At 39.6% G+C, this 11617-nt stretch overlaps 1 pseudogene; it reads right to left on the bottom strand.

Moving 5' to 3' along the window:
* LOC149255186 (uncharacterized) overlaps window positions 1–10562 on the bottom strand; it is a 178164-nt pseudogene extending 167602 nt beyond the window's left edge.
* Between the last annotated feature and the right edge of the window lie 1055 nt (window positions 10563–11617).

Consider the following 11617-nt stretch of genomic DNA (forward strand, 5'->3'; position numbering starts at 1 on the left):
AACCTCTGATTGTGAGCGGACCCGATGAAGGCATCAAACATGGCTTATAATAATATCGCATCCGGCTATGTTACTTTGGTGAAATCCTCCAATTGCAATAAGAGGGGTCGGACCCGATGAAGGAATTAAAAGCATTTCATATTAAATCGCATCCGCGGTGTTTGCCCATAAGCCTCCCACTTCAAATCGCCGATAGCGATGAAAGGAGCGAACCCGATATATTAATAAAGGCTGATTAATGGGGCATATCGCATCCGATCCATCGGATCGGATGTCGGGCATGTATTGTTAGCGATGAGAGAGGACCCAATATATTAATAAAGGCTGGTTAATGGGGCATATCGCATCCGATCCATCGGATCGGACGTCGGGCATGCATTGTTAGCGATGAGGAGCCGACCCGATATATAAACAAAGGCTGGTTAATGGGGCATGTCGCATCCGATCCATCGGATCAGACGTCAGGAATAAACCATGAGATGGGCAGGCGCCGATATCAATAAGGATTGGACCCAATATATTATTAGTTTGGATGCTTAAGTTAAAAGCCCGCCTTTTGTGGTTTTGGACCGCTATCATAGTTTTCCCGCTTAAGCCTTCTCTTAAGAGAATTGGTCAAAATAGTTGCACCTCAGGTTTTCGGATCCTATGGTTTCGATTCATGTTTTTATCAAATGCGTGATTATATAAAGAGAAAGGGGATCTGATGGCAAGGTATCGATTATGAATTGAAGATCTTAAGGGAGAATAGATCGGCATTCTTATGATCTGTCAAGGAGCAATCTACTGAACCGAATTCAAGAAGAATGTGTGCAGGACGACAGATCCACATCGCTTCGGGGGTATTGCAGTTCAGTTGAGAGCAGCCAACCATAGGGAAGTAGCAGTCATTCCTTAACTCTGATATAGCGTCTTTTTTTGATTCGCTAAAGGTCTCTGGGTCCGGATATTGGGTTTGTCTTGTGTCTAGCCTCTGGGTACTCTATAACATGTATGTCCTCTGCATTATGGTATGATTCTGGCATATACAACCTCTGATTAAAAGGTGACCAGATCAAATATTTATTTATAGCTAGTGCTTGGGTTGGCGCGTGGGTGATCTGATGTATAAAGAAAACATGCATTGATATGAGGTTTGGATATTTCTGAAGAATCATTTATACTTTATGATCATTTGATCTTCTTGGATCCAATTTTAAAATTTATGAAAAGTGGTCCTTGAAAGAAGTAAGGAGGTTGTAGCTCGCTTCCAGGAGAGACTGGAAAACGAGAGAGAGTTGTAGCTCTCTACAGGTTGCAGCCTGCGTACTGGTAAAGGACTGCACCAGTACAATCTCATTGTAAAAGAAGTTTCTAATTGAAAGAAGATAGAGACATATTGCAGCTGGTGGTTTTCACCCACATTGGGTTTCCACCTTATATCTGGTGTTCTTTGGTGTGACTATCTATTTATCTTGTTCATGCTCATTATTTTATGGTACTGACATACAAAGTAACAATCAATATCTGAAGAATAATTCAAAGTATAAATAAGGAAGATATATTGAAAAGAAATTAATAGTATTGATTCACCCCCCCCCCCTCTCAGTATTATTTCCAACATGATAGAGTGGAAATCATTGAAAGAAAATCCTCTTGGGAAGGTCAACCAAGTAACACCACTAGGAATCTGAACTTTAGAAAAAATCAAAATCCTAACATTGGGAAGGTTGGCCCTGATCAGAATATCAAACCTCCATTTCAAGAGAACTATGCAGAAGCTTCAACCTCTAGTGAGCCAACAGAGGACACCCAAATCAACCTAATGGGGTTAAACAGTGAGCAACAAATATTTATAACACAAGATGATCAAGAGGCCCATAATTTCAATCAATTTCAAACCAAGTCTGGAGAGTCATTTGATTTTAGAGAAGGGTATGATGCAGCAGTCTATGAGGTGCATAAACAATACAAATTAAGAAGCAGAACCATAGATGTTCCTGAACCTACCAAGCTGAAAGATACCAACAGCCAAAGAAAATAAAGGATAAAGCTGTCCTGATAGAACCCCCTACTAAAACAGACCCCAATCCAAAGGAACCCATGGTTGAGGACATATCAAATGCACAACCCTCAAAGAATCAACCATCCACATCCTTCCCCTCAAAAGAAAATCTAAACTCCCCTCCTGAAAATAATTTTAGAACAGATTTAGCTCAAAACAACACTCATGATGAAGAGAAGGTTACTGAAAATACAGCAGAAAAGGAAAACCTTGCTGTCCATAATACAAGAATTCAAGCAGAAGAACCTTTTAACCTAGAGATAGAAATAAGTAAGCTAAAAATAGCAATTCCACTGTCTGAATTGGCTAAACATGAAGTTTATAGGGAACAAATCAATAGGTCACTTCAAATATCAGAGAATAGGGATGTATTCAATGTTTTAGATGACCAACTAGAACTGATTTTTGGTCCTGAAGTCAATGGTAAAATAGTAGATGGAGGAGTTCCTCCATTCTATGTGAGCTTGAACATTCATGGCAAAGTGTTGCATAACGCAATGTTTGATTCGGGAGCTTCCCATAACCTAATGCCTAAATTTGTGATGGAAAGACTAGACCTAGATATCACAAGGCCATACAAAGACTTGTTCTCATTTGATTCCAACCAGGTCAGGTGTCTAGGCCTAATTAAAGACCTTTGTGTATCTTTAGTCCAATATCTAGCTAAAACAATCTTGATGGATGTGGCGGTCGCTGATATCCCACCTAAATATGGAATGATTTTGTCCAGATCTTGGGGTGCAAAACTCCAAGGATCTTTGCAACTAGACATGTCCTGTGCCACTATTTCAGTATTTGGACAGCCAAAGAGATTGTACCAGGAAACATTGATGAAATATGTGGTTAACAGTCAAGAGAAACCCAAAAACTTCCCCATCTATTCTATGCATTCCGATATGGATTCATTCATCTTATATAATGCTGAGATGTGTCCCAAAACTAATGTCAAACTCCTGGGAACAACACAAACAAAAAACATAAATGAACAATCTAGTGCTCAAGATCAAAAAATTGTTGAAGTGATTGATGCCACAAATGAACAAAACATACCATACAAGCTACAAAATCCAAATCTGCCCACTGAGCAAGTTTCCAAAACTCCTAAGGCTAGTCACAATCAAGAAATCATATGGTACTTAGAGTTTGATGGGTCAGTGAACAAATTAGGAGCAGGGGCAGGGGTTTGGATACACAACATGCAAAATGACCATGCTCAAGGTCATGCGTATAGGCTAAATTTTAGATGTACAAACAATATGGCTGAGTATGAAGCCCTTTTACTGGGTCTCAAACTGATTAGAAGTCTAGGGGCAACCAAGATTTCAATTCTAGGGGACTCAGATTTGATTATCCAAAAGATGAAGGGAAACATTGTTGCAAATGATATTAGGCTAAGAGCTTACAGAGGTGTAGCCATTGAAATACTCAACACCTTCTTAGAATCTCAGCTCACTAAAATTCCAAGAAAGCACAATCTACATGCACACAGTTTGGCGAATTTTGCCAGCACTTGCAAGCTTCCATTTGAGCCTAATCATCACTTCACTGCTAAAATTAAACATAGGCCTGCTGTCCCAGATAATGTCAAAAATTGGCAGGTGTTTGAAAATGATAAACAAATAAATAATTTCCTAACTTTGAAAGAGGAATTCTCAAGTACAAACATAGACACAAGCACCATTGATGATCAACATAAAATAGACAAAATTGAGCAAAATATATCAGCTGAAACAGCAAATCTGATTTTGCATCCAACAACCTTTGACTATAAAAATTTACAAGACCTGAAACAAATGGACCTTGATGAAATGGCTGAGGGAGAGTCTGAGGTAGTTGAACTAAAGGATAATTTCCTGCTCACAGGCCTAACTCCTTTGGAGGATATATTTGATTCAAATGATATTCCAAGAAGCCAAAAATGCAACCTCTAAATGCAGAAATTGAGGACTGCAACATAGGAACCACACAAAATCCCAAAATGATAAAACTGTCCAAAACATTTCCTCCTGATCAGAAATTGAAATAAATTGAGTTGTTTAAAGAGTTCCAAGATGTCTTTGTGTGAAGCTATGAGGACCTCAAGTCCTATGATACTTCGGTTATCCAACATACAATACCCTTGAAAGAAAATCAAAAACCTTTTAAACAAAAGCTTAGAAGGGTGAATCTTGTCCTCCTTCCCCTTATTGAGAAGGAAGTCAAAATAATGTACGAAGCTAGAACAATTGCACCTATTAGGTTTTCAGAGTGGATCTCAAATCTAGTGCCTACTAGGAAGAAAACAGGAGAGATAAGATTGTGTGTTGACTTAAGAAATCTGAATAAATTCTCTCTCAAAGACCACTACCCCTCACCTAAGATGGATCATATTTTAAAAAGGGTAGTGGGAGCTTCTAGGATCTCACTGTTAGATGAATTCTCAGGATTTAATCAAATTTTAGTCCACCCAGATGATCAAGACAAAAATGCCTTCACAACACCTTGGGGAACCTTTAAATATGTCAAAATGCCTTTTGGACTCAAAAATGTAGGGGCCACATTTCAAAGATCAATGGACATAGCCTTTTCAAAATAGATCCATGATTTCTTAGTCATATACCTTGATGATGCCACTGCTTTTTCAAAATCAGACCAAGAACATTTAGAGCACTTGAGGCAAGTGTTCCTAATTTGCAGAAAGTATGGCATATCATTGAACCCAAAGAAATCACTGTTTGGCCTAGAAGAAGGTAAACTCCTAGGTCATATAATCTCAAAACATGGCATAATAATTGACTCAGAAAGAATACAAGCTATACTCCAAGTCCCTCACCCAAGAAACATCAAGGAACTACAAGCCTTTCTAGGGAAGATCAATTTCCTGAGAAGATTCATTCCCAATTTGGCCGAGCTAATAAGACTGTTGAATAATATGCTGAAGAAAGATTCTAAAGTCAAATGGACCTTAGAAGCTAAACAAGCCTTTGAGGAAATCAAAATAGCTTTGACCAAAATGCCTGTCCTCACAAGCCCCAAATTTGATACAGATTTCATAATATTTTCCTTTGCATCTAAGCATACTATTGCTACTGCCGTATTACAAAAGGATGACCAAGGATGTGAGAAGCCCATTGCTTTCTTCAGAAAAGCACTTAGAGATGCTCCACTCAAATACCAAATCATGGAGAAACAAGCCTATGCCCTTGTAAAGGCCATCAAGGATTTTAGAGTTTATATCTTGTACTCACATGTCATAGCCTATGTCCCAAATGCTGTGGTCAAGGACATTCTGACTCAAGAAGGAATTGAGGGTAGAAGGGGCAAATGGATAGCCAACATTTTAGAGTATGACATTGAAATCAAGCCTACAAAACTCATAAAAGGACAAGGGTTAGCTAAATTGATGATTGAAACCAATTTTCAAGCCCTTGACATAAATGAACTGGATAACGAACAGGAGATGGCGACTCCACAGTTCAATCAAGCCTTTTTACAATCACCTTGTTACGGTGACATATGTTTTATATTGTTAAACCTGCAAGCTCCTCCAGGGTTATCCAGGACTAAGAAGAGATTCTTGAAAATGAAGGCTTCAAAGTTTTGTATTATAGTAAATGTTTTATTTTGGAAAAATCATGAAGGTATTTTGCTAAATTGCCTAATACAGGATGAAACTGACAAAATACTCAAGGAGTTTCATGCAGGGGACTGCCGAGGACACTTGTATTGGAAGTCAACAGCTGATAAAATTCTAAGAGTTGGTTTCTATTGGCCATCCCTGTTTGCTGATGTGAAAAAATTTGTAGTTTCTTGCCATAAATGTAAGATCTTTGAAGGCAAGAGAAAGATGTTACCTTTACCTCTAAAACCCATTTCCACCGAAAGACTGTTTCAACAATGGGGTTTAGATTTTATTGGAGAAATTCATCCTTCCTCTTCCGGCCAACACAAGTGGATTCTGACTGCCACGGGCTACATTACCAAATGGATAGAAGCCATCCCTTGTAGGTAAGCCAATGACTCAATCATCATGCAATTCTTAGAAACCAATATTTTGTCTAGGTTTGGCTGTCCGAAGAAAATTATTACAGACAATGTTGCTGCCTTTAAATCCAAAAGAATGATCAATTTTTGTCATAAGTACCACATTAACTTAGGCCACTCCATAGCCTATTACCCTCAAGGTAATGGCCTGGCTGAATCCTCCAACAAAAGCCTGATCAACATCATCAAAAAATTCTTGGAGGAGAATAAAAAGAATTGGCATAAAAGCTTGTTAATGCACTCTGGGTAGACAGATTAACCACCAAAAGATCTATTGGAACCAGCCCATATGAATTAGTTTATGGCATGGAGGCTATATTCCCCTCATCCTTAGGAATCCCTGTAATCAAATTATTGCAAGAGTTACAAGCAGAACCCAATGACATTCAAAGGAGAATCAATCAAACTATTCACTTGCAACAAACTAGAGAGGAAGTATATCAGAGAACTTAGGTTCTGCAAGATAGACTCAAGAAGTTTTTTGACAAAAGAACAAAAGCTGAAGACTTCTTCATTGGAGACAAAGTGCTGAAGTGAGATTCTAGAAGGGAAGACAAAGGGAAGCATGGAAAATTTGATTTCCTTTGGAAAGGACCTTATGTCATTTGGGCTGTACAAGGTGTTAGGACTCCAAATTAACCACTTTTGACCTTGTATTTTTGCTATAATATTACCCTCTTCAGTCCATAAGTTGAAAGATTTTGATTATATAATGACCTAATCATTCCAAGGTATGAAGAAACTCTCCTCATTACTATATGTTTAATCATTCATTACATATTCATGTTATCTTTATAATTAATCTTTGGAGAAGTTAACCAAGTTGCTAAGTAACTGTTGAACTGTCTAAAGTCTGCAGAAATTATAGTTCGTAGTTGCTGCAACACCAGAAACAGCAACTACGCAGTTGCTGCAACACCAGCAACAACAACGATCTAAAGCAGGGAAAACGTTATTTTGCAACAACTGGAATACTGGAAATGACAAACAAAAACTATCAGAAGATCGGCAGAGTTCCATGCTGATACAGCATGATCAGCAACTGTCCAGAAAGGGTAAAACACAGTCACAGTTGCCGAAACACCAGGAACAACATGAGTTTACTAAATCAACAACAATGGTGAAGCGGCAAAGGATAGTACGAGGATTCCAAGAAGACGGTTGAGGATTGTTTACCAGCTGTGTAACAGTAAGAGACCCAGGAAAGAATACACCGTCACATTGTTGTAACGGCATCCTGTAACAAGGATGGATTTCTTATTTTTGAAAAAAAGGTTAAACTGAATGAACCATGACGGTCTATTGTAATAGATGTCTCCTCTATAAAGAGGAGACATCTACATTAGAAGGGGGGAGAGAAAAACAAGTTGTAAGGGAAATTTTGAAAAACAAAAGCAAGTCTGAATCTTCATTGTAACTGGACATTTTGGCAGATGAATAAAAGGTTGTTCTGAGCATCTAATCTGGCATCTGTGTTTTGGGGAATCTTGTGAGAGGGACAGGGCCCACCTTCTTCACAAGATTCACCCATTTATTCTCTGTTAGTGTGTGAGTGTGTTTGAATCCTGTAGCATTATCTCTGATAATTTCCTTTTGCTGGTGCTCTGTTTGGATTCTGTAGCATTACCTCTGATAATTTCCTTTTGCTGATACTCTGTTTTGTTAATACTTCACCGGTGATTAGAAATTGCAGTGTGTGTTGGAAATTTGGTTACAGGGGCAGGTGTTGAACATCCTTACCCTGAGGATCGGGTCCTGATCCTCTGCTAAGAGAGCAGCCATTATTTTTCTTTGCATATTTGCATTCTTAGTTAACTGCTTTTATTTCATCTCTGCAATATATTTTAACTGCTATAACATAGAGTAAGGAGTTTGACAGAAGATAGAATTGTGTATACTACAGCTCTTAATGCTTTTAGAATTAAGTACATACAGTACAAGGTCACCTTTGAAATAAAATGACTTTCCCGGGTTGACAAATTAGTGTGGTACTCTGACTGTTTAATCAATAAACAATTCAAGTAGCCAACACAAGGAAACAACACCTATTTTTTGAAGAGTTTGGATGGCATAGAAGCTGAGGAAGGGCTAGTCAATGGGCGAATGCTCAAGAATTATTTTGATCCTCTTTGATCAACATATCAGGACTATATATTGTACATAAATAGTGTCTATTTTAGCAGTTCATTACAGCAATTAGATTAGGGATAAGATGCAACAGATTTTGAGGAAAAAAGCAAGGAGTTGTGCCACCTTTTGTACATATTTGAACTGATCAGAAGAAATCAAAAAGAAAGCTTGGGAGCTATGAAGATGACTAAGCATTTAGACCAACTGGTAGAACAGAGTTGTTATTCTGTTCACATTAGCTCATGAGAAGTATATACATGTTACAAAGATTTAGTTGTGTGTCTACAGTAGAAGGAAGTTTCAGATTATAGCAAGAGTTGAAAATAAGGCCATTTGACCTGTTGTTCTTGGCTTTTCACCTGGAAAAGCCATCCCCAAGTGGAGCCGTTGTTAGGTTCCTATACCAATAGGTGTCATTTCTCATGAGTGACTATGAAGTGCCGAATATGATCATCCTTTCCATGCTGCAAAGGTTCCATATTTTCCAAAAAAGAGAAAAATTAAAAAAAGAAAGGGTAAAGAGGGCATGCCCTAAAAGAAAAATCAAAGGGCAAGAAGGATGAATTGGTCAACAAAAGATAAAGAAAATGAACCCCAAAGAAAGACCAGGAAAGTGGCCAGTCAAGATGCCACCACTGTCCTATTTTTGCAAAGAATTGCAAAAATCATGCAATCAGTAATTTGGCCTCGCTTGATGGATGGTCCTGTTAGCCTCCTATTGCAATAGGTTTCATATTTCATGATTGACTGTTTTACATGCCAAATATGTCATCTTGTCATGCTGCAAGGTTCCATATTTCCAAGAAGTTCCATTTTGAAAAATCATACCATTTTTGAAGAGTTTTGTTGGTCTCCTATACCAATAGGGTTTCATTTTTCATGATTGACAGTGGAAGTGCCAAAAATGTTCATCTTTGATGATACAAAGGTTCCATCTTTGGTGAAAGAAACAAACAGTTAAAAAATGTAAAGAGGGTATGCCTTAAAAGAATAATCAAAAGGTAAGAAAATGAATTGGTCAGAAAAAATAATTGAAATGAACCCCAAAGAAAGACCAGGAAAGTGGCTAACCAAAATGCCACTGCTATCTTGATGGATGGCCCAACAGTTCAGGCTGGGCCATACCATGTTTTAAATTGCCTGTTCTACACTAGAGAATGAATACATGTTCAAACAGTTCAAGCTTGACAGATGAGTAGCTGGATAGAGAAAGGAAGGAGCCCAATTGCTTAATCTGGACCCTTGGAAGATATAAGGGTAGATTTAGATAGGAGGGCAGCAAAACGAAAAGAGGATTATTAGGGTTTGCAAGGCTAAGTGCACCCATCCAAAAGATGAAAAAATGTTAGGTCTACTAGGCAGGGTAGGCAGTTGGAGGTTGCAGAAGCAAGGTCTGATCACATGATATGTTGAAAATCTTATCTTGTCTCACCAATAAGAGAAGGGAAAGAACAATGGTCCACATGGCAAACTACCAAACCATCTCTAACTTCCCTCATTCCCTTCAAAAGGTTTCTTATTAACATCCCCTTGAGGACTTTAGGATCTACCTAAAAAGTCCTCCTTGCATTTCTCCCTTGACAAAGTCATGACAAGATGTGACCTTCTTCTTCAAGAAGAAGTCACATTTCTTCTGAAAAGCCCTCACTTCATACTTCATCTATCTCTGCTTTCCCACTTCACCTCACATACCCATATTAACTTCTAACCCTATTATATAGCTCCCTAGTACATCCCCACCCCTATTTCTTACAAAAAACTATAGAAAATTCCCAAAAATATATTAAATATCCCCCCCCCCCCTAGCATTATAGCTAAGTAACATGTTATGGGAGACATTAGTCCATCTTGGACTATAGTCAACCCTTCTGCATCCTTACCCTGGAATTAATCTAACCCCTGGTTAAGATTAATAGCCTATACCTAAAACCCCATTCCCCTAAACCTTTGAAAGTCACCCCGCAGTCTAAGCCCAATCTTAAATGTTTAAATACTTTTTATTAGACGTTGTGGCGCTATGACCTGCGTTAATTTCAACCCCAAAACCCACCCGAACTAAGGTTTTAAACCCGCGCCATAAAATATCATTTAAATAATGGGCGGGTCCCGCTCCAAAACCTGCACGCCGCGTCGGAGGCCCCGCCAGCCGTTGATCTCCCACCGCGCCCGATCCAACGGTGGGCGGGTGATATGAGCCGCCAACATGCCGGGCTTTAACATCTGGGGGATGGGCAGTTTTGCCGCCGTACCCCCGCCACGTGTTGGCAGCCCGGGGTGTTCGGAGGCCTCCCCCCTGAAACCACTTCTCCCTAAAGGCGGTGCGGGGAAACCGGAAACCACCTTCCGCAAACCAGCCACCCCCCATTACGTCAGGGCTCTCGTCACTGTGACGTCACGCCTGGGCCCCCGCCACTGTCCCACATCGCCCGCCACGCTGTCTTTGCGCCCCCCACATTGTGCCACCATGTCCCGCCACGCTATCATCCCAGTCAGCATCCATGTCACCCATCCGTACCTGGGGCCCGCTGATGACGTCATGCTGATGTCATCGCGGGAAAGCGCCAAAAGCGCCTATGCGCCAAATTTATCGTTAAAAAGGCCGAAAGTGACCGTTTTCGGTCATTTTCATTATACAATTGCGGCTGCACTGTTCTGCTGGTCACCTCCAACTGCCTCCAGATTTCAAAATTCACTACTTTGGACGCCGTCACCCGCAAATTCGGTGACAGTCTTCGTCCCCCAATCAACTCAACCACCCTCCGCGTTGGTTAATCTAGGTATTTGCCAAATTCAACCTGTTTTCCCGTGTTCTTCCCATTCTCTGAAAATTTTTCCACTAAAGTGCCTACAAAACTCCTTAATTTAATTGTCGTGTCCTGTAAATGTTGGCCCAAATAATCTAAAAACATTCCTGTTTAAGATAGCCAAGAACTATACATAATTTCACTGTCACAAAATCGTTTTCCAGCTTGAATTTCCGATATACTCTCACACTTGCCCGGCATTGTTGCCTTTTGCCGTGTTTCGATTCAAGCTCTCACTATACTAAGCAACAATCCTTTTCTCCTCTGCATTTACCCTCACTATCTCTAAATTCTGAGAGTTCACCAGAAGAAATCAAAGCTTAAATCAAACTCTTCAAGTTGTCCTTTTCAAAAGGCAACTTTGGCTCTAGCTACACTCATTTTGCCACTCCTCTTCAAATCCTCATAAGCTGGCATCTTCAGCCTGTTATACTCAAAAACTTCATTCTAAAGATAACACCTGAAAGTTCTACAATGGCTACACCATCATCTCTCAGTGTCACTCCTATGAATCCACCAAACAAGGAGCTTGAAGCCATGCCTCTTGCTGATCGAGATTACCTTATCCAAGATCTTGTTGGTGACAGAAACCACTTACAGACCTTCTGCCAGTTGA

The sequence above is a fragment of the Pinus tabuliformis genome, chromosome 7 (assembly GCF_031772625.1).
Source record: "Pinus tabuliformis cultivar Carrire ecotype Pingquan chromosome 7, CPIR1, whole genome shotgun sequence".
NCBI classification, from domain to species: domain Eukaryota; kingdom Viridiplantae; phylum Streptophyta; class Pinopsida; order Pinales; family Pinaceae; genus Pinus; species Pinus tabuliformis.